This window comes from Triticum urartu, chromosome 5A (assembly GCF_056163025.1).
Source record: "Triticum urartu cultivar PI428250 chromosome 5A, HENAU_Tu73, whole genome shotgun sequence".
Classification (NCBI taxonomy): domain Eukaryota; kingdom Viridiplantae; phylum Streptophyta; class Magnoliopsida; order Poales; family Poaceae; genus Triticum; species Triticum urartu.
The window spans coordinates 303,007,206-303,030,971 of record NC_141877.1 but is presented as its reverse complement, the minus strand read 5'-3'; the positions used below and the strand labels follow the sequence as shown (position 1 = coordinate 303,030,971).

Here is a 23,766-nt window from a genome sequence, read left to right as displayed (position 1 = left end):
GGGAACTCCACGGATGTATGGTTGGATAACTGGATACCTAGGGACGAGATGCTCCGGTCATATGGAAGCAAAATTGCTAACCCACCAAGGCTAGCATCTGATTATTTCAACTTAGCTACGGCGTCATGGGACATGCGGAAAGTTGAGAAAACTTTTATGCCTATGGATATTGAAGCAATCCTAGCGATCCCAATTTGCACACGCAACTTTGACGATTACTGGGCTTGGCACTTTGAGAGGAACGGCCAGTTTTCAGTACGCTCAATGTACAGAATGATGGTGGCGACACGGAACCACAGGGGAGCATGGCTTTCAGGAGCAGTAGGAACCTCAAATGCGCATTCTGATGAAAAGTCGTGGAAGCAACTCTGGCATGTTCAGGTACCAGGAAAAATCAGAATGTTTTTATGGCGTTTAGCAAGACAATCGCTCCCCACAGAAGACGTACGAGCTCACCGCAATATGTCTACCACCGCCTCTTGTTGCTTCTGTGGCTCGAGTGACTCATGGAGACACTCACTGCTCGAGTGTTCGGTGGCTAGATGCGTTTGGGCGCTAGAATATGGTGAGACGGTGGACCAATTGATTGCCGCAACGGAACCAAATGCGAAACAATGGATCTTCACTCTAATGGCGTCTTTGAATCATAGCAGTTTCACTCGGGTGGCGGGCACATTGTGGTCTATCTGGACGGCCAGGCGAAAGTACATTCATGAAGGATTAACACAAAGCCCACAGGCTACCTCTCTTTTCGTGAACAGGTTCATCAAAGAATTAGAGCTCATCCATGCAAAACCCCCCAGCAATTTGCAGGAAGCCCCTCGGGTGCACAGAGCAACAAATGCAAGGCCAAAAGCACCACCCGCTGGATTCTCGAAGATACATGTTGATGGCGCGGTCTTCCACAGCCGACGTGGAGCAGTGGCGGCAGTTTGTCGGGACCAAGTGGGTAACTATCTGGGGAGTTCGGCTTTGGTTTTGCCAGGAATCACCGACCCGGCTACTTTGGAGGCAATAGCATGCAGAGAAGGCCTTGCTTTGGCTGAAGATCTTCTCCAGGGCAACATAATGGTCGCGTCCGATTGCAAGCAGGTTGTTGATGACATCAAGCTTGGGAACCAGGGAGTCTATGGTTCAGTGATAACATAAATTAAACTTAGATCTTTGGATTTTACTCGTAATTTCGTTTTTGAAAACTGTTCTTCAAACGGTGAAGCTCATAGCTTAGCTAAGCATGCACTCTTTCTCGGTGTGGGGCGCCATGTATGGTTGGCCAACCCTCACAATCCGACTTGTATCCCACTTCATGTGGATTATGATCAATAAAGCTTAGCTTAGTCCTAAAAAAACCATATCATCACCCACATTGATGTAAAAAAACATATCATCACTCAACAATCAATAAGTTTTTTTGGCGAGAATAGAAAACCATGTGGCAGATGTGATGAGCAATCCTCAAATCATTACAAAAATGTTTGTATCTTAAAGCTTGCGGTTACCGATGTGTCCAACTCTCGATGTATCTTTAAAAGATAAAGCTTGTGCAAGGTCCTGTTTGTTTGGGCTTAAACAAATAGGGCCTTAGTTGCACACATACTAAGGGCATGTACAATGGGGCATCACTATACAGACGCCCGAGTTTTCACATAGAAATTTTGGACTGAAACCACCGTATGAGATGAGAATGACCCAACGCTGCAGCCTCCCTAGGTCCACTTCTTCACATCATCTCTCTCTCCCCTCCCTAAACGCATGCGAGCTAAAGCGAGGAAGGTTGTTGGGGCATTGGCCAGAAGAGAGTTGAAGCTGTTTTTGATAGGGAAGAGGATGCCTCCTCTGCAGGCGCTCATTTCACTCTGCAAGCAAACATCTTTATGTAGGCTGGACCATTAAATCCGACTTGGAGGGCCGGGGCACCTGTTCAGCGTGGAGCATTGGCCATGCCCTAATAGTGTTATCTCTCGACATTGTATTATCACATCATCACATATTCTTTATGACAAACTTTACTAACACTTACTATATTGAGATGCTCTCATCATGGATCCATTGTTATACGCATCATATTGTACCCAAGGTATTAGACCTTTTCACTTGAGCATGAATGATTTATTGCAATGCCGATTGTCAATGGAGTTCTAGGCAGAGTCGGTAACCAGATGATGGGATGGAATGAGTTGCTAGTGAAAATGGCATGCCAATGGAAATGGAAAGGAGTGTAAAAACCTTGTCAGAGTGGTAAAAAGCAAAAGGAATGGTTGACAAAGCCGAGAGAGAAAACAACACAGAAGCAGTCAGGAATTAGGGTTGAAAATGGTTAAGAATGTGAGTTCATCATCCATTGAAAGGCTTGATTCAACAACAACAGCCTTCTTGGTACGATTAAGCTGAATTACAAAATCTTCGGTGCTTCTAATTTAATGCAAATAATAAAATGAAAACATGTGTAAAAAAATATTTAGCTGAAGCATTTGACGTACATAGTAGATCCAATAGAAAAATAGTTTCAAAAAGTTCAACCAAAACAAATCAATATTAAGTCTAGTTTCCCGGCGACAACAAATACATCAATGTTTTTTATAATTTTTATACACTAGCAAAATTACCGTAATTTACAGTTTTGCTCTAAAAGAAAAATAAATTACTTGTATTGCGTCCATCCCCATGTGGAAACACTCAATGCTTCTTCGGGTACGTAGACACGTGCATGTCGCTCAAGATCTGCCATGGGTGCCATTAGAGCAGACACCCTCTTTCTAGCATTCTCCATATATATTCTCCCCTGATGAGCATGGAGGTAAACCAACAAGTGTCACTATCATAATGAGTGACAGTTGGGTGGATCGAGCGGAGTGTAGGGTGAGGGAGCACTCTTTAGTTTTTGGCCTAGGGGCATATTGTTGGTAATATGACCTAGAGCAATAATAATGCCCATTTCCCATGTTCATGATTAAATTTATATTATATGCTCGCATTGGGTTAGTTCGTGAATGCGAGATTCAGAGAAAACCTAATTGCATATGTGGAATAATAAACATCAGAAACATTTCTAGTCAGGCCTCGAGACTAGCTCATAGTATATTGTTGATGGTATTGTTTTCTTGATCACAGACATTGTTAATGTGACAAGGATGCCAACAATAATGGGAGCATATTGTTGGGATAACAATGGTGTAGGATAGACCCTATGTTTTTAACACAATACAGACGCAAGCGCTCAATATACACGCATACACTCACCACTATGAACGCATATACGCACAAACTACCCCTATGAGCACCTCCGAGAGACTGAGCCAGCATTTATTACAACAAAAGCAATGTCACTTTCCATGTTAATGAAAATGAGCATACCGTATATTTTTCGAAGAAGACAAATAAAGTAAATAGTCTCAAATCTATTGAAAAAGTCATGACAATCACTATTGGAAGTTTTGAGTTTCCTCTCACGCTTCCAGTAAAGAAATATCAAACCTTATTGTTGGGACAATGCATATCCTAATTGAGGTAACCTAGTGCTATAAAAAAATTCTTCGGTTTCATGTCACTCAAAAATAGTTTGTTAATAAGACCAGATCAACCTTATTAATGGATTCTTTTTTAGGGGCATGTGGTCGATGAATTCGGTAAGCACAACCTTCTATAACTTTGGTTTACTCTGCTATTTATAGTTTAATAAAGTAAAATGTCATGTTATTCATGTTTTCTGAATTATCCATGCAATAAAAAATGACCTAGAAATAAAAGTACTTAGAATGTCATAAAATTTCAACATGATTTTTATGAATATTTTTAAAAAATTGGCACTGGACTGGACACACCCTAGGGGGGTGCACCTGCTGTCCACAAGACAACAAAGACAGCAGGGCGCACCCACCCCTTGGGCGCGCCATGGTGTCTTGTGAGGCCCACAGGACCCCACTCACTTAGTGCACCTTCCCACTGCTTCTTCTTCCTCTAGAAAAATCATGGTAGCTCTTGTTCTCGTGCTCTTGCCCCAAAAACTGAGATTTTCGATCTCTTTGTTCAGAGCTCCATTTCTGAAACTATTTTGGGGGATTGCTCCTTTGTATGTGACTCCTCCATTGGTCCAACTAGTTTTTTGTTCTAGTGGTTTTTTGTATTTTTCTTATTTTGCTACTACTGATGACCATGAAAATGAGCTTAAATGTTGAATTCATTTGGTTCTAAGTATTTTGAATGCTTGATATAGCCTCTGGACACTTATAGGAGTTGTTGCTATCAATTTTGTTAAGTTCTATTGGCCTCTTAATTGTGGCCAAAAATTTCATAATTTTTTCAAGAAGATGAACTTGTTTAGGAGGGGCTCTTCGAGCCGAGGCTCCAAGGGAGTTTAGGGAGGAGCACCCGGTCTCAACCTCCCTCGTAGGGCGGAGGTACGGCCGTGTGAGTGACCATGCAACACTTTCATGAGGGAAGCCGGTTTTCGACATGAGTTCGAGCAATTCGTGGCAAATGCCGGATTGAACAACTTCGTCATAGATAAGTGTGATCAATATCTACTTCTCTCCAACACTTTCTTGCAACACTTCCATTTCATGTCTAGACTGGAAATTCTTATGGTGTGCTTTCATTTATAAGAATAAGACTTCGAGATACCATTTGTAGACTTTTGTGAGATGTGCATGCTACCTTCTGAGGGAGAGTTGGAGGATCCTCGACTTGATGAATTCGAGGATTTCATCCTTACTTTAACCGTGGGAGAATCTAGGGGAGTTTCTAAGGCTAGAGTCACTAGTCTGCATTTTCCTGATATGCATTACTTTTGTTTATTCATAGGAAAATGTTTGACTGCTAGATAGGAGGGGGGGTATGCTTAGTGCCCCTGACCTCGCCATTTTATGTTGTGCACTTTTTGGTAATAGAACTTATAGCTTGGGAGGTCTAGAGGGGGTGATTAGACTACTTGACCAAATAAAAATCTTTCATTTTCCCAATTTTATTTGCGGATAGATTTTAGCGATTATGACAAGTCAAGCAATCAACCTACACATGCAATTCTAAGGGTATAGCAACGGAATGTAAACCAATGCATATGAAGGTAAAGGGAAGGGTTTGGAGAAGGCAAACACAATGGAGACACGAAGATTTTTGGCGTGGTTTCGATAGGTGGTGCTATTGTACGTCCATGTTGATGGAGACTTCAACCCACGAAGCGTAGCAGATGCGTGAGTCCACAGAGGACTCCACCCACGAAGGGGCCATAAAGAAGCAACCTTGTCTATCCCACCATGGCCATCGCCCACGAAGAACTTGCCTCACTCGGGTAGATCTTCACGAAGTAGGTGATCTCCTTGCCCTCACAAACTTCTCGGTTCAACTTCACATCATGTCGGAGGCTCCCAAGCGGCACCTAACCAACCTAGAAGACACCACTCTCCAAAAGGTAATGGACGGTGTGTTGATGATGAACTCCTTGCTCTTGTGCTTCAAATGATAGTCTCCCCAACACTCAACTCTCTCACACAAATTTGGCTATCGTGGAAGAAGGATTTGAGTGGAAAGCAACTTGGGGAAGGCTAGAAATCAAGGTTCAAATGGTAGGAATGGAATCTCTTGATCTCAACACACGAGTAGGTGGCTCTCTCTCAGAAAATGAATGGTGGGACCGAGATCCATATCGGTGTGACCGAATTGTTAGAGTTTTGGCAGTGGCTAAGTCCAGATGAACTCGATGGCTCCGGATGAGAAATATCGGTGAGGCCGAGTTGGGAATTAGGTTTTGGACATATGTCGGGGGTTTGGTGTGACATATGCCAACGGATGGCTTATCATGGTGGGGGCGAGTAGAACGTCGCCGGTGCCTGGAAATGGGATGAGGCAAAGACATGCACGCCGGCGAATCTTACCTAGCTTCGGGGCTCTCCGGGGAGATAATACCCCTACTGCTGCTCTGCGGGGTCTCCGCATGATCACTATAGTCAAGGATTTACACGGTTGCTCCTTGAGCTGCGTATGGTGGTAGGAGAGGGCAAGGCTAGCTTTCTCCCTCTATCTGGTGAGGTATAGAACTACTGGGATCCAACCCTTTGCATGGGTTCCCTGGGGGGTTTATATAGGCCTACCCCCCAGGGGTACAATGGTAATGTGACTGGGCGCGGGCCCAGCCGTCAGTGTCTCCGACCTCCGACTTCTCCGCCGACTGCTGGGGCCCACCGACTGGTGGGCCCCGCCGACTGGTCTGGTACGGAGCCGACAGGCCGCGTCCACCGCGGGCGAGTCTTGTCGGCTACTGATCACTGTAGCCGTGCTCCTGATGATGCAAGCTTGGTCATGGGGTCATGGCAACAGCCCCGCCGCCTGGCGGGCGATCACTGAGGCCACTCCCTATCTCTTCTGGATTAATGGCGCGTGGGCCCCGAGGGAGGGCTCGACCGACTCCCTCGGGCCGACTCCCGTTGGGTCCGACTGGCGGTGCTCCCGCCGTCTCCCGAGGTCTCGCTGGCTGGTGGGCCCTGCTGCCTCCAGGCCGTACAGACAAGCCGTCGTGGGCACAGGACCAGGTAAAGTGGTGCTAATGTCAAGGCCGGCTGGGCAACAGTGCCACGCCGCGGGGAGATCCTCCCAAGTACGGCGCGCTGTAGCCATGTCTGCCCTTGGTAAGGGGCGGGGAGTGGGCTTCATTGTAGCCACACCCCTGCCCCGCCCCCCTTGATGAGGTCACGGTTTGTTGGAGTCGCCGGCCGACTCCCCAAAGCCGGCTTCTCTGGAAGTCGTCCATGGGACTCGGCCGTGAGCGGGTAGTCGGCCGCCTTGCCGTAGACTCCCCAGGAGGTGGCTCTTCGCCCTGTGGTCTTGAGGGGCGCAGCCTGCTCCGATGTCTTGAAAGGTCATGGGGCTCGGGTTGGCCTACCCGTGGCCCATTACTCCGGCACCTGGGACGGCTTTGAGGTCCACGAAGACCATATCGAGTTCCTCCGCCGGACCCGTCGGCTTCCCGGTGAGGATCGCGTGCAGGTGCGTCTCGCGCCGGAGGGGGAGATTTCCCCCGCCCCGCGGGAGGGCGAGCGGGTCATCTTCCGCTCGCACTGCCTGCGCGGGCTGGGGCTGCCGACGAGCAGCTTCCTCCGGTCGTTCATGGAGTTCTACAAACTCCAGCCGCACCACCTCACCCCCAACACAGTGGTGCTGCTGTCCGCCTTCGTGGCTCTGTGTGAGGGCTTCCTGGGAGTCCTCCCCACCCTTGAGCTCTGGGGGGAGTTCTTCTTCTCCAAGCTCGGCACCCAGGCCGCGGGCGTGCCGGCTCAGTGCGGCGCCTTCATCGCCGTGCGAAGGACAGGAGCCGACAACCACTTCCCCTCCATCGCGCTGCTGAAGTCGGTGAAGATGTGGCAGCGGTCCTACTTCTATGTCAGGAACGTCGCCACGCGGGGCGACTGGGTCAATCCACCGGCTTTCGAAGCCGGCCCGCCGGCTGGCAGACTGCCCAACTGGTCGTACCGGGCCAAGTCGCTGACGCCTGCGGGAGCTGGCGCCATCACGCGACTCCGAGTGCTGACGCAGTCGGAGGGTCTGACTGGCCTGGATCTGCTGGCCGCCTTCGTCTTGCGCCAAGTTCTCCCACTCCAAGGCCGCCCTCACCTGATATGCCAGATGAGCGGGGGCCGCGACCCGAGTCGGATGTGCACCAAGGACATGCCTCACGAAGAGGTGGCCCTGATGGTGAACTATCTCTCGGGCAGCAGGCTCCCGGAGGACTGGCAATTTGGCAAGGAGCCATACTCCTGCGCCAACCCCCCGCCCGTGGTGAGTCGCCTTTCTTTTCTTCAGATTGTCTTCTTCTTGCCGAGTCTTGTTCTAATCAGTCTGCTTTTTGGTTAGAATCCCCTTCTTCACCCACCAGCCGGCACCTCGGGGCCGGCACGTGAGTTCGCCGCCGACCGGGCGGAGAGCGACGTCGACGACCCCGATCTGGGGGCAGCGGCTCTAGAAGACGACGCTGAGGGAGGAGGAGGGACGACAGGTGACTTCAGGCCCTCGGCCACCTTTGCCGACTGGCCTGAAGACGACGCCGAGGAAGGAGTCGCCCCTCGCCATCGGCCAGGAGCCAGCCAGCCGGGCACGGGCTCTTCTGCCGCGTCGGGCGCTCCAGGCGGCGGGAAGAAGCACCGGGCTGTGCCAACTTTGTTCGGCAGCCGGCCGAAGAAGCCCAAGGCTCGGCTACGGCGACCCGGCGGGACAAGGCGGCCGCGAAGGCCATCCGCTTCCGTAAGGAAGTGAAGAAGCCGCCGTTGGTCTCTGCGTAAGTATTCTGTCTTCAAAGTTCGTTCTTTCTTCGTGCTTTGTCTGAGTCTCTGCTCGCCCCTCTTTCTTCAGGGCTCCCCTCTCTCTTGAGTGGGTCGCCGCCGCCTCCGTCATGGGGTCAGCGGAGACGCCCGCCACCACTCGGCGGATAGACCCCGCTGCCGACCTCCGGGAGGCGACGGAGCGGAATGCGCAGGAGAAGCGCAATGAAGAAGAAGCCCTCCGCCTGGAGAAGGCGGAGGCCGACAGGGCGGAGGCCTCTGTTAAGAAAAAACTAGCAGAGGCCGAAGCCGTCGCCGCGGCGAAGCAGCGGGCTGAGGAAGCCGCACGCCGCCAGGCAGCCTTGCTTGTTACCCCGCTGAACTCTGCGCCGCCGCCACCGGAGTTCACGGGGCAGACTGGAGGAGCCGGCGGGGAGAACCTCGTCAAGGAGAGGGAAGGCGGCGAGTCCTCTACTCCGGGCGTGAACGTTCCGCCGCCGCCTCCGCCGCCGTCTGAAGGCGTGCAAGGCGAGCAGCCAGCAGACCCTCCGGTGCCGTCGACCGAAGAAGAGGCCATGGCGAGGCTACTCCTCCAGGTCGGCTCGCCAGCGCGCTGTTGTCTGGAGAAGACGACTTCGGCCCCCCGCCCCTGGGTGGGTGCGAGAAGGCGGCACAGGGCCGCTGAACCGGGCGCTCCTGGACGTCCAGGCGAAGCTCCGCGCTGAGGGCGACGCCCTCCAGAGCTGCACCAAGGCGTTCCTGGCGTCACGGGCGGCCGTCCGGGTATGTCTTTTCTTTGGGCCGTTGTTTTTTCTTGTTTCTCTCTGTGGGGGCGCGCCAGCGCACCCACTGGGTGTAGTGCCCCGAGTTTCGGGTCGGCTGCTGAGCAGGCAGCCCGGAACTCCAATTTGATGAGCTTCTGGGTACTAACTTTGTCTGAAACGCTTGTTGCAGGACTACCACAACCTCCGCGTCACCATCTTCAACCATAATGTTGAAGAGTTGGACAAGCGGACCGCTGACTTGGCGGAGAGCCGGAGTAAGTCCTCCTCCTTTTTCTCTTCTCTGCAGGGGCGCGCTAGCGCGCACGCGGGCTGTAGTCCCCGAGATTCGGGCCGACTGCTGAGCAGTCGGGCCGGATCTCCCCGGCGACCTAATTTATTGATGACTGCTGTCTTTCTTTCTTTCCTTCAGGGGCCAACGCTGCTCTTCAACAGCAGCTGAGCGAAGCCAACTCTGCCCTGCTCGCCAAAGGGGAGGAGTGCAGCAAGCTCTCCGCGGAGCGCGATCTGCTGACCGCTCAGTTGGCAGAGCAGAAGGGGCTGCTCGCGAAGTCGCAGAGGGATGCGGAGGAGACGGAGGCCGCCCTCCTGGCCGAGTTCGCGAGTGAGCGCTCTTCCTGGTCTGACAAGGAGGCGATGCTGTCCTCCGGCTTCCACGAGATCGAAGACATCGTTGATGGTGAGTCTCTTTGTTTTCTTTCTTTGAGCCGCCGACCTAGGTCGTGCCGACTCCTGGTTTTTGACTCGCTTTTTTGTTTCTTCGTGTCTTTTGTAGACTTCTTCCCTGGGCAGTCTCAGGCCGCTATCCAAGCCATCGAGGCCGATCGTGCAAGTCGGAGGGCGGAGGGCGCAGAGATCGCCGCCGATGCCTCCCGAACTCTTGATGAGCACATCTTGAGTATCGAGGCTTGCCTCTGGCCGGCTCACCGGATGTTGCGCCGGCTTCAGCGCGTCGGTGCCCAGGCGATCTCCGCCCTTTGGCCGGATATGCAGGCTCCGCGCACTCCCAGCCTGACGGCCAACTGGTTGGAGGTCGCGACTGGTTGCCTCGAGGCCTGGAAGGGCTCTTCGGCCCGGGCTGGAGCGCGCCGGGCCTTGGAGTTCGTCAAGGTGTGGTACCCGGGGCTGGATCTAGACCGGTTGGCCACGCTTTGGTCGGAGGCCCAGTCGGAGCTGGCGGCTGCGGAAGACGCCATCGTCAAGCATGCTGCGGCGATCGCCGAGTACACCGACACGAGCATCTTTGTTCCCGAGTGGTCTGAAGACGGCGAGGAGGTCCCGCCGGAGTGGTTTGGGATGAACCCAGACTACGGCGAAGACTCGGCGGAGGTGATCGGCTCCAGCGTCGAGGAGGAGGACGAGGCGGAGGGTGAGGGCGAGGCGGAGGCACCAGAAGACGGAGCAGACGGCCAACCTCAGCCCGACCGCGCCTCCAGCAACGAGCCGTGTGCGACCGATCCGACTGCTGCCGGAGGCGATCAAGCCGAGACTAGCCGGCCGACCGCCCCGACGACTGACGCTGGCGCCTCCTCCGACCCCCTGACTCCGTCTGCCGCCTCCTAAGCTGCCGCAGTGTCTTTTGTTTTATCTGCTTTAGTAGTCTTTTGAGGAACTTGTTAATTCGCACAATTCCACCCGCGGGTGTATTTTGAACCTCTGCTTGACAATTCGGCCAAGGGCCTATGTTATATATATATATGTCTATCTTTTCTTGCTCATTGTTCTATTTGGATATTTTCCTTTGCCGCTTTCTCCTAGTTGCCTGCCTTGCCAATCGGACAGCCGCTCTGCAGACTGTTGCTGGAACAAGTGCTAGGCTACTTTGGGAAAGCAAGTACTTAGCCGATTTCAAGATTGTTTGAGCAAGTTGGATAGAAAACGACAATCCGACTGTCCGAGAGTCAGTTTGCGAGAAGGTCTTGGAAGCCGTCTTGAGCTATGTTTTATGGTTTGGGTCCTTAGCCATTTTTCATGCGAATGCCCATTCTACCTTACTGCTGCCCACCGTACAGTCGCTCTGCGAGCTGCGGCTTCTGGCAGGAGACGGCTTAGGCGTTTACACACTACTTGTTCGACTGCAGGAAGCATTTCATAGTGCAAGGAGGTAAGTCCCCGAGCCGACTTGTCGAGCCCGGTGCCAAGCGGCATGATAAAGAGTAACATACTTGTAGGCATAATTTTTATCATACAGACAAAAGAGGGCAGTCCCCGAGCTCGTCTCGGGGGGCCCGAAGTCTTGGTATTTTAATACAAAAGGTAGCGTGGTACATACTGCATCAACTGTAAAATCTTTGGAGAAGATTTGCGTTCCATGGCCGCTCTGTCTCCTTGCCGGAGTCGTCCCTCTTGCGTGCTCGGGGCTTCTAAGCGTCGATCAGGTAGTAGGAGTCATTGCCTAGTACTTTGCTGATGATGAAAGGGCCTTCCCAAGGCGGCGACAGCTTGTGCTGGCCGGCTGTTCGCTGGATCAGCCGGAGTACAAGGTCGCCTTCTTGGAAAGATCTTGGCCTGACCTTCCTGTTGTGGTATCGGCGCAGGCTCTGCTGGTAGATGCTGGACTGGCTAAGTGCCAACAGCCGGCCCTCTTCCAGCAGATCGATGTCGTCTTGTCGTGCTTCTTCTGCTTCCTCCTCGGTGTACATGGTAACTCGCGGGGAGTCGAACTCTATGTCCGTTGGGATGACGGCTTCGGCACCGTAGACGAGGAAGAAGGGCGTGAAGCCGGTTGACTTGTTTGGAGTCGTGCACAGACTCCAGAGAACAGCTGGCAGCTCGCCGAGCCAGCAGCCAGCCGAGTGCTCCAGAGGCTCGATTAACCGAGGCTTGATGCCGGACAGGATGAGGCCGTTTGCTCGCTCCACTTGGCCGTTTGACTAAGGGTGGGCAACGGATGCTAGGTCCAGTCGGATGCCCTGTGTTGCACAGAAACGGGCCAAGGCACCTTTGGCAAAATTTGTGTCGTTGTCGGTGATGATGCTGTGTGGTATGCCGTACCGAATTGTGATATCGGTGATGAAGGTCACGGCAGTCGGACCGTCCAGTTTCTTAATTGGCTTCACTTCCACCCACTTGGTGAACTTGTCCACTGCGACAAGTAGGTGAGTTAGACCACCTCGTGCTGTTTTGAATGGTCCCACCATGTCTAGACCCCAAACTGCGAAAGGCCAAGCAATGGGGATGGTCTTGAGCGCGGAAGCCGGCTGGTGCGGCTTGGAGCTGAACTTCTGGCACCCTTTGCATTTTTGGACCAACTCCTTGGCCTCTTCCAAGGCAGTCGGCCAAAAGAAACCGTGCCGAAAAGCTTTGGCGATGAGTGCTCTTGAAGCCGCATGGTGGCCACATTCGCCTTGATGGATGTCTTTGAGGATCGCCTGGCCTTACTCTGGCTCTACGCAGCGCTGGTAGACACCAGTGACGCTGCGCCTGACCAGCTCTCTGTCGATTATGGTATAGGCTGCTGCCCGGCGTTGTACTTGCCGAGCTGAGATCTCATCAGTTGGTAGCTCTTTGTTCACCAGAAATTTGAGGATGGGTTGGGCCCATGAGGGTGTTGCTATTTCGTCGACTATCAGGATTGCGACTTGGATGAGGGCGGCTGGGCTGGGAGGCGGCGGGCTGGAGTCAACAACCGCTTGTTGGGCTGATGAAGTCCCCAGGCCGACTGGCTCGGTCCTTGGGCCGAGTTCTAGAATCTTCGAGTCCGTCACCGCAGTCCCCGGGCCGGGCTCGACTGAAGCAGCTTTGGAGTCGCCTGCCAAAGTCCAGAGCCCTGGAGTCGGATCCGCCGTCTTCGGGAGGAGCCGGCACAAAGATGGAGTCTGATTCTGGTGAAGGCTTGACAAACGGCTTGAGGAGGCGTTGAAGGGCGACGCCAGATGGAATTGCTTGGCGGGTAGAGACGATTCGTGCCAAGGCGTCTGCTTGGTCATTGTCGTTTCTTGGCACATGGAGGAACTCGCACCCTTCGAAATACCCGCTGAGTTTCTGCACGAGGAAACGGTAGCTCGCCATGTTTGCGTCTTTTGTGTCCCAGTCGCCAGACGACTGCTGGACCACTAAGTTCGAGTCGCCATAACACAAGATCCGGCGGATGCCAAGTTCTTTGGCAAGCCGGAGCCCGTGGATGAGCGCCTCGTACTCGGCCACGTTATTGGAGGCGGCGAAGTGGATTTGCAGTGCATATTTGAGCTTGTCGCCTTTGGGAGAGGTGAGGACGACGCCGGCTCCCAAGCCGGTGCGCATCTTGGAGCCGTCGAAGTGCATTCGCCAATGGGTGGAGTCAGGTGCTGGAGGCAGGTACTGGGTCTCGGCCCAGTCGACGAGGAAGTCGGCCAGTGCTTGTGACTTGATAGCGGTGCGGGGCTGGTAGTAGATGGTGTAAGGAGCCAGCTCTATGGCCCACTTCGCCACTCGACCAGAGGCATCGCGGCTGCCGATGATCTCGGCAAGTGGAGCCGTGCAGACCACCGTGATTGGATGTTCTTGAAAGTAAGGCTTCAATTTCTTGGTGGCAAAGTGCACGCCATAGCACATCTTCTGGTAGTGGGGGTAGTTCTGCTTGGAGGTCGACAGTACCTCGCTCAGGTAATATACTGGTCTCTGGACAGGTAGCGCCTTGCCTTCCTCCTTGCGCTCTACTACGATGACTGTGCTGACTACTCGGCTGGTGGCGGCGATGTACAGAAGCATAGGTTCCTTGGGAGTCGAAGCCGCCAGGACGGGTGGAATAGTCAGCATCTTCTTCAACTGGTGGAAAGCTTCGTCCGCCTTATGGTTCCACTCAAAAAAAGTGGTCTTCTTCATGAGTTGGTATAAGGGGAGAGCTTTCTCGCCCAGCCGACTGATGAATCGGCGGATGGATGCCAAGCAGCCGGTGAACTTCTGCACATCCAGCAGTCGGCTAGGTACCTTCATTCTCTCGATGGCCTTGATTTTTACTGGGTTGCATTCTATGCCGCGCTCAGAGACTAGGAAACCTAGCAGCTGGCCGGCTGGTACTCCGAAGACACACTTCTCGGGGTTGAGCTTGATCTGGAATTGGCGCAGGTTCTCAAAGGTCTCCTTGAGGTCTTCCAGCAATGTTCCTCGCTTTTCTGTCTTCACCACTACGTCGTCCATGTAAACGTGGGCGTTCCTACCGAGCTGCTTGAGGAGGCACTTCTGCATGCAACGCTGAAAGGTGGCGCCGGCATTCCTCAGGCCGAACATCATGGTGAGGTAGCAGAATGTTCCAAATGGCGTGATGAAGGCGGTCTTCAATCTATCAGCCGGATTCAGCTTGATCTGGTGATATCCTGAGTACGCATCCAAGAAACTCAACAGCTCGCATCCGGCTGTGGAGTCTATCACCTGATCAATTCTCGGCAGAGCAAACGGGTCCTTGGGGCAAGCCTTGTTGAGGCTCGTGTAGTCAATAAACATTCGCCATTGCTTGTTCTTCTTTAGCACCAGGACCGGATTTGTCAGCCACTCCGGGAAGAAAACTTCCATAATGAAGCCGGCTGCTAGGACTCGGGCTATCTCTTCTCCGAAAACTCTTCTCTTCTCTTCTGTAAGCGGCGCAGGGGCTGCCTAACCGGCTTTGCATCAGATCGGACGTGTAACTTGTGCTCGGCGAATTCCGTCGGCACACCTGGCATGTCTTTGGGAGACCACGCGAAGATGTCCCGATTCTCACGGAGGAAATCGACGAGCTCGCCTTCCTATTTGCTGTCGAGGTTTGCACGTACGACGACGTACCTCTCTGGGTGCTCCGGATCCAAGGGTATCTTCTTTGTCTCTTTGACCGGCTTGAACGAACCTTCAGCTTCCGACTCCTTCGGGTCGGGCGATATCCCCGGCTGCTTGCCGGCCATCGCCACAGCTCACTCAAGGAGTCGCTTCTCGGCCGCAATCACCAGGGACTCGGCCAGCCGACTGCTCTTGGCCGCGCAAGCGGACGACTTCCGGTAGTCGCCGGCCACAGTCAGAATTCCCCTGGAACTGGGCATCTTCATCTTGAGGTAGGCGTAGTGGGGGACCGCCATGAACTTGGCCAAGGCGGGCCGGCCAAGTAGCGCATGGTACGGGCTCTCGAGGTCCACCACCTCAAACCAAACAGACTCTCTTCGGAAGTGATCTTTGTCCCCAAAGAGGACGTCAATCAGGATCTTGCCGATTGGTGAACAGGAAAGCCCAGGAACAATGCCGTGGAACACAGTCCGGCTGTTCTGAAGCTGTCTCTGCTTGATTCCTAACTTCTCCATGGTGTCCTTGTACAGGATGTTGATGCTGCTGCCCCCATCTATCAGAACTCGCGAAGAACGCGTGGCCCGTTTGTCCGTGGCAAAGGTGGCGTCCAGGACCAAGGCGTAGGAGCCCGGACTCGGCATCACTTCTGGGTGGCCAGCCCTGTTCCAGCTGATGGGCCTCTCTGACCAGTGCATGAACTCTGGCGTCTCAGAGGATACCGCGTTCACCTCTTGTCACTGCAGCCGCCTGCTGCGTCGATCGTCAGCCACACTAGTGAACACCACATAGGCTCCGTGCTCTTCAGGGTACTCGTCTTGTACTGCGCCGACTGGCCTGACTGCCGGCTGCTGGGGCGGAGGCGGAGGCGGCTGCCCAGCAGGCGGGGGTGGTAGGAGGCCATCTCCCTTGGCGATCCTGGTGAGCCAGTGGCACTTCCGGGTGGTGTGATTTGATGGCTTCGCGCCGCTGTGGAACTTGCAAGGTCCGTCCAAGGTCTTCTCATAGGAGAAGGCCGGCAACCAGTTCGGCTTGCCGCCTTTCCGTCTCTTGGGCGGAGGCTACTCTTCTGGCTGCTGGGCTTCGATGGTCGCGACCTGCCGGCTGCTGGAAGCCGGCTGCGGGGCCTTGCGCTTGTGGTCGCCCTGCTGTTGTCGCCGGCCGACATCCGCTGCCGGAGTTCTTGGAGCCTGAGGGGCTACCTTGCTAGTCATGCTGATTTGAATTTCCGTCTTCATGGAGGAGTCAGCCGTAGCGTACTTGTCCGCTATGATCAGCAACTCGTCGAGGGTTTCTGGCTCGTCGCAGAGGAGCTTGTGCTTGAGGAGGGTGCCTTCTCGGCACCCGGCTGTAAAGTACTCGATGGCCTGCACCTCGTGCACGCCCTCGCAGGAGTTTCGGAGCTCAGCCCAACGCGTGAGGTAGTCGCGAGTCGACTCATCAGGACCTTGCACGCATAGGGAGAGCTGGCGAGGCTTGGGAGGACGCTTGTACGTGCTGGTGAAGTTGCGAACGAATGCTTCGGTGAAGTCGACCCAGCTGTTGATGCTGCGGGGTTTTAGGCTGTTCAGCCATGTCCGGGCCGTGCCCTGAAGCATGAGCGGAACGTACTTTATGGCAACACGCTTGTTGCCGTTTGCTATGCTGACAGCCGTAGAGTAGTCGACTAGCCAGTCTTCCGGCTTCACGGAGCCGGTATACTTGGGCGTGTCTCTTGGGAGCGTGAACCCTCTGGGAAAGGGCTCATACCGAATGCGGGGCCCGAAACAAGGCGGACCCAGCTCGTCTTCTTCTTCCAGCGCCAGGGACCAGTGAAGTCGGTCGATCCGGTGGCGGGCGTCATTCTCCCCAACTCCCTCTCGGCGGCCAAGGCGGTCACCGAGAGTCGGATGGTCAATAGGTGGCGGGGAGACTCGCCTCTCATTGCGGGGAGGGGGAGGCGGACAGTCGTCCCGTCGTTCCACTGCTCTCGGGCGGTTGTCTTGGTCGCGCTCTATGGTAATCCGAGTCCGACTGTGGTTGACAACCGGCTCCTTGTCCTTACTTCCTTGGGTACCGCCAGTCGGCGTCCGAGACGTCGCGCCTTGATCTCGGTGCGGGTCGTTGTTTGGCCGCTGCGGTGCCTCCGTGCGGCGGCCGGCCTCATTCTGCGCGGCGGCTGCGTCGAGGAGCCGCTGGACTCGCTCCATCATGAGGCGGCGCTCTTCGCCCTCGAAATTGTCCAGCTCATCCGCCGCTGCCTGGGCGGCTCGGATGTTCTCTGCTGGCGTGGCATACACGGGGCGGCTAGCCCCAAACAGGCTGGCGATGGCTACGTCGCGCTGCTGAACCGCGCCAAGGCGGCTGGGCCCTGCCGGAGCCGACGAGCCGCCAACAGCGCGATCCATCTCCCGCTGGTAAGCTTCTGACAAGCGTCTCATGCTGGCTAGCTTCTTCGCGCTTTCAACAAGCTGAAGGCGGCACGCTTCTAACATCTCTGCGTCAGCATCTTCCGGAATGGGTGCAGCTAGGTCTTGCAGCGCCGCGCCGAGTGAGTCGGGCACCCTTCCACCGGGGAACTCGTCATGACTGATGACCAGCACCTCAGTGACGGTGCTCCCGTCGCTCTCCGCGTGGGGGAGAGGTTCGTCGTAGACCACCACGTTGGAGGGGAACGCATCGACCGACGCGGTGTCGGAGTCGACCAGCATCGGGTCGGTGGAGCCTACAGACTCCAAGTCTACGACAGGCTCGCCGGAAACGTGGAGTTGATCGAGGAGGCCCGCGAGGAGGTTTTCGGGGCCGCCTACGCCTGCGTCAGACGCAGGTTCGTCGGAGAGGCGGACCTCGCCGACAAGTTCGGCCAAGGAGCTGGCTGCGTAGGCGATCTCCACGCCGCGCAGCGCGTCGACGCAAACTTCGTCTGGCGTGCCTGGCTGGCTGCGCTCGCCAGGGAGGAAAAGGGTTCCCGTCCAGAATAGATCTCCGGACGGCGGTGCACCATGCCCCACGGTGGGCGCCAAATGTCGGGGGTTTGGTGTGACATATGCCAATGGATGGCTTATCATGGTGGGGGCGAGTAGAACATCGCCGGTGCCTGGAAACAGGATGAGGCGAAGACATGCACGCCGGTGAATCTTACCCAGCTTCGGGGCTCTCCGGGGAGATAATACCCCTACTGCTGCTCTGCGGGGTCTCCGCATGATCACTATAGTCAATGATTTACACGGTTGCTCCTTGAGCTGTGTATGGTGGTAGGAGAGGGCAAGGCTAGCTCTCTCCCTCTATCTGGTGAGGTATAGAACTACTGGGATCCAACCCTTTGCATGGGTTCCCTGGGGGGTTTATATAGGCCTACCCCCCCAGGGGTACAATGGTAATGTGACTGGGCGCGGGCCCAGCCATCAGTGTCTCCGACCTCCGACTTCTCCGCCGACTGCTGGGCCCCGCCGACTGGTGGGCCCCGCCGACTGGTCTGGTACGGAGCCGACAGGCCGCGTCCGCCGCGGGCGGGTCTTGCCGGCTGCTGATCACTGTGGACGTGCTCCTAATGATGCAAGCTTGGTCATGGGGTCATGGCAACAGCCCCGCCGCCTGGCAGGCGATCACTGTGGCCACTCCCCATCTCTTCTGGATTAATGGCGCGTGGGCCCCAGGGGAGGGCTCGGCCGACTCCCCCGGACCGACTCCCGTTGGGTCCGACTGGCGGTGCTCCCGCCGTCTCCCGAGGTCTCGCTGGCTGGTGGGCCCTGCTGCCTCCAGGCCGTACAGACAAGCCGTCGTGGGCGTAGGACCAGGTACAGTGGTGCTGATGTCAGGGCCGGCTGGGCAACAGTGCCACGCCGCGGGGAGATCCTCCCAAGTACGGCGCGCTGTAGCCATGCCTACCCTTGGTAAGGGGCGGGGAGTGGGCTTCATTGTAGCCACGCCCCTGCCCCGTCCCCCTTGATGAGGTCACGGTTTGTTGGAGTCGCCGGCCGACTCCCCAAAGCCGGCTTCTCTGGAAGTCGTCCCTGGGACTCGACCATGAGCGGGCAGTCGGCCGCCTTGCCGTAGACTCCCCAGGAGGCGGCTCTTCGCCCTGTGGTCTTGAGGGGCGCAGCCTGCCCCGATGTCTTGAAAGGTCATGGGGCTCGGGTTGGCCTACCCGTGGCCCATTACGCCGACAACATATTTGGATAGAGAAAGTTGTTGGGAAACGTAGCATGGAAAACAAAAAAAATTCTATGCACACGCAATGATCTATCCATGGAGATGCATAGCAACGAGGGGGAGAGTATGTCTACGTACCCCTCGTAGACGTAAGCAGAAGCATTTAACAACGCGGTTGATGTAGTCGAACTTCTTTGTGCTCCAACCGATCAAGTACCAAATGTACGGCACCTCCGCGTTCTGCACACGTTCAGCTCGATGACGTCCTTCGCCTTCTTGATCCAACAAGACGGCGAGGTAGTAGATGAGTTCCGGCAGCACGACGGCGTGGTGACGGTGATGGTGAAGTGATCTCCGCAGGGCTTCGCCTAAGCACTACGAAAATATGACCGGGGGTGTAAACGGTGGAGGGGGGCGCCGCACACGGGTAGGTAATTGTCTGTTGTGTGCTAGGCGCCCCCTCCCACATATATATATAGGTGGGAGGGAGGAGCAGCCAAAGGAGGCGCCCAAGCAGGAGGAATCCTACTTGGGGTCCCTCCCAAGCCGCGCCCCTTTCCTTATTTGGAGTGAGGGGAAAGGCAGGGGAGGGTGCCCCCCTTTCCTTTCTCCCATGAGAGGGAAAGGCAGGAGGGGCTAGCCCTCCCCCTTTTCCTTCCCCAGGGCTAGCCAAACAAGGGAGGGGGCACACCAGCCCCCTTGTGGGCTGTTCTGTCCCCTCCTTTGGCCCATAAGGCCCATAACTTGTCGGGGGGTGCCCGGAACCCCTTCCGGCGACCCGATTCCTTCCCGGTACGTCCTGAAGCACTCCCGGTGTCCAAATACCATCGTCCTATATATCAATATTTACCTGTCGACCATTTCGAGACTCCTCGTTATGTCTGTGATCTCATCCGGGACTCCGAACAACATTCGATCACCAAAACATATAACTCATATAACACTATATCGTCAACGAAGGTTAAGCGTGCGGACCCTACGGGTTCGAGAACTATGTAGACATGACCGAGACACCTCTCTGGTCAATAACCAATAGCGGAACCTAGATGCCCACATTGGCTCCTACATATTCTATGAAGACCTTTATCGGTCGAACCGTTATGACAACATACGTAATTCCCTTCGTCCATCGGTATGTTACTTGCCCGAGATTCGATCGTCGGTATCTTCATACCTAGTTCAATCTCATTACTAGCAAGTCTCTTTACTCGTTCCATAATACATCACCTTGTGACTAACTCCTTAGTCATTTTGCTCGCAAGCTTATGATGTGTATTACCAAGAGGGCCCAGAGATACCTCTCCGATAGTGGGAGTGACAAATCCGAATCTCGATCTATGCCAACTCAACAAACACCTTTGGAGATACATGTAGAGCATCTTTATGATCGGCCAGTTACGTTGTGACATTTGATAGAACACAAGGTATTCCTCCGATATCCGAGAGTTGCATAATCTCATAGTCGAAGGAATAAGTACTTGACATGAAGAAAGCAATAGCAATAAAACTGAACGATCATTATGCTATAAGCTAATGGATGGGTCTTGTCCATCACATCATTCTCCTAATGACGTGATCACGTTATCAAATGACAACACATGTCTATGGTTAGGAAACCTTAACCATCTTTGATCAATGAGCTAGTCTAGTAGAGGCTTACTAGGGACACAATATTTGTTTATGTATTCACACAAGTATTTAAGTTTCCGATCAATACAATTCTAGCATGAATAATAAACCTTTATAATGAATAAGGAAATATAGTATAAAATAACAACTTTATTATTGCCTCTAGGGCATATTTCCTTAAAAAGTGGCTAAGAGTTTTGGAGCAATATCACTAAGCACTTTGAGCAAGTAGGTCATTAAGCAACACCTCATCCCCTTTTAATAGTATTGGCTTTCCTATGGACTCAATGTGATCTTGGATCACTTAAACAAAAGTGTAGAGTCTTGAGCTTTTGCCAATCCTTATCCTTAGCATTTTGAGGGGGTGCACATCTCTATTTCATGCCATGCCAATCATTGAACATCCTGAAATATTTATATTGAATGTATATTAGTTCAATGAGATATATGTTGTTATGAATTACCAAAACCACTCGGGGATTAGTTGCACTTTCAATCTCCCCATTTTTGGTAATTGATGACAACATATAGATCAAAGCTTTTACAAATGATTAAATGAATGAAATAGATCGTCGCTTTGAGAAGTATGTGATAAGCAAGAGCTCCCTCTAAATTTGTGCATTATTAAAAATTTGCGTTTGAATGCAAATGCACAATCGATTAGGATCATGGGTCACTCTTCCGTGTCACATACATCTTGATGGAGCACACAAAATGATATGAGTGAAGTAATAAGCACACATCACCAAAAACACAAGTGAATGATCATACACAAGTAATGATAGAGATAAGCATTAAGCAGACATGAAGCATAGTATGATCAATCACACAAGACAAACATAGTATCTCACAAGCACAACAACCAAATTAGCACAAATCAAACGGACAAAGTAGTAAGAACTCGAGAACAACCAATGAGCAAAAGCGAGACACACTCTCTCAAAGCCTAATGATCTATACAATTTCTCCCCCTTTGGCAACAGATACCAAAAAGTTCAAAAAGGTATAGAGCTATGCATCTCTCTAGGCATGATCCTCGGGAGCTCCTGAAGGTGACTTCTGGCTGGTGGCTCCGGTGTGCGTAGATGGCATTGAGATGAGTGCGTCCGCAAATGCTTCAGCTGATGTCTACTGGGCTGGTCGAGTAGATACTGGAGGTGGCACTAGAGCAGTAGCAGCAGGTGCAGAGTGAGTGGTCCTCGTTGAGGGAGTCCAGGATTATGGGGTCCTCGGACGTTCGGGCTATGTGATATGGGCCGGACTAATGGGCCGTGGAGATACAAGACGGAAGACTTTCCCCGTGTCCGGATGGGACTCTCCTTGGCATGGAAGGCAAGCTTAGCGCGTGGATATGAAGATTCCTTTCGCTGTAAACCGACTCTGTACAAACCCTAGCCCCCTCCGGTGTCTATATAAACCGGAGGGTTTAGTCCGTAGAGGCAATCATAATCATATAGGCTAGACATCTAGGGTTTAGCCATTACGATCTCATGGTAGATCAACTCTTATAGCCCCTATACTCATCAAAGTCAATCAAGCAGGACGTAGGGTATTACCTCCATCAAGAGGGCCCAAACCTGGGTAAACATCGTGTCCCCTATCTCCTGTTACCATCGACCCTTAGACGCACGGTTCAGGACTCCCTACCCGAGATCTGCCGGTTTTGACACTGACATTGGTGCTTTCACTGAGAGTTCCACTGTGCCGTCGTCAAAAGGCTCGATGGATCCATCAATCATCTACAACAATGCTGCCACAGAGGAGATTTTTGTCCCCGGCCAGATCTTCGTATTCGGCGGCTTCGCACTACGGGCCAACTTGGTTGGTCATCTAGAGCAGATCGACAGCTACGCCCCTGGTCACCAGATCAGTTTTGGAGATCTGAACTATATCGCGGATATCCGAGGAGATTTGATCTTCCAAGGGTTCACGGCCTCAACCACTGCTCCGGCCTTAGATCCAGAGCGCGCCACCAGGTCCGAAGACGGGAGTTCAGAGCCCGCTAGACTCTCTGTAGCTATAGAGATCAATACTGGAAATCCGGAGAGAATAGCGCCACCGGCAGTCATCACAAAGCCGAGCTCTCCTCCGGACATTAGTTCCGAACCCTCGAAATCCGCGTCACATGAGTTCGGCCAAGAAACTTTGGTCCCCATCCAGATCTCGCTTTTAAACGATGCTTTGGACCTAATGCGATCCCTCGTCATCAGAGAGGAACCACTTCTGAATCACGCCCAGCCCAGACTAGGGGCTGGAAATAGGGAATTTTACTTCCCACCCACCACCCACTTCATAGCCACTGTCGAGGAGTTAACCGACACGCTTGATTACGCCTCCAAAGACATCGACGGTATGGAACGACAATGCCGGAGAGGAACAAGCCCAAAACCCGCCGGTCACTGGACGTTGGACGGCCACCTCATTGTATGACGTATACATGGTGGATACACCTAAAAACGGCGACGCCGATGATGAGAAAAAACCCAGTTGAGGACGAACCTCCTGAGATACCGCCGAAACGTCGATGCCAGTGGCGCCGCTCTAAATCGCGTCGCAGTAAGAACAGCAATACCGGCACCGAAGACAATGATACTTCGGAGAACGCCGAAGACCAAGAAGACCCCATCGAGCCAACATCCGAACAGGACGATCGGGAGGACGGGCAAATTGATCCCGATGAGCAAGCAGGGAACAAAGACTCGGAGGACAGCAACTATCTACCACTCTCTGAGGTCGACGTGAGCCTCGGCGACGAAGACTTTATTGTGCCAGAGGAACCCCTCGAGCAAAAGCGCTTCAAACGCCAGCTAATAGCAACGGCCAGAAGCCTAAAAAAGAAGCAGCAACAACTTCAAGCTGACCAAGATCTGCTCAACGATAGATGGAGTAATGTCCTGGCAGCCTAAGAGTATGGCCTCGAATGCCCAACAAAGAGTTACCCGAAGCGCAAGCTGCTACCTCAATTCAATGATGAGGCGCTGGAGCCCATACCGCCTGCACATAACGCGGCTGACGGACCCAACCGACCACCACGTGGCCAGGGTAAAACAACAACTCAAGCCGACACCAGCCCGCTCCACCTCGCCGTAAAAGCAGAGAAACAATAGCTCGAGGATATATATATGACCTGCGACAGGACCTGGAAAATAGAGCAGGTCAGACCAGATCAATCTATGGATCGCGGGGACACACCCCGCGTGAGAGGATGGTTACCAACCCCGGGGCGGCAAGTACAACCACGCCCTGGCCGA

General features: G+C 53.7%; 1 pseudogene; it reads right to left on the bottom strand.

The window, feature by feature from the left end:
- Nucleotides 1-215: 215 nt before the first annotated feature.
- Nucleotides 216-14,449, bottom strand: LOC147971141 (uncharacterized; annotated as a pseudogene).
- Nucleotides 14,450-23,766: the final 9,317 nt, after the last annotated feature.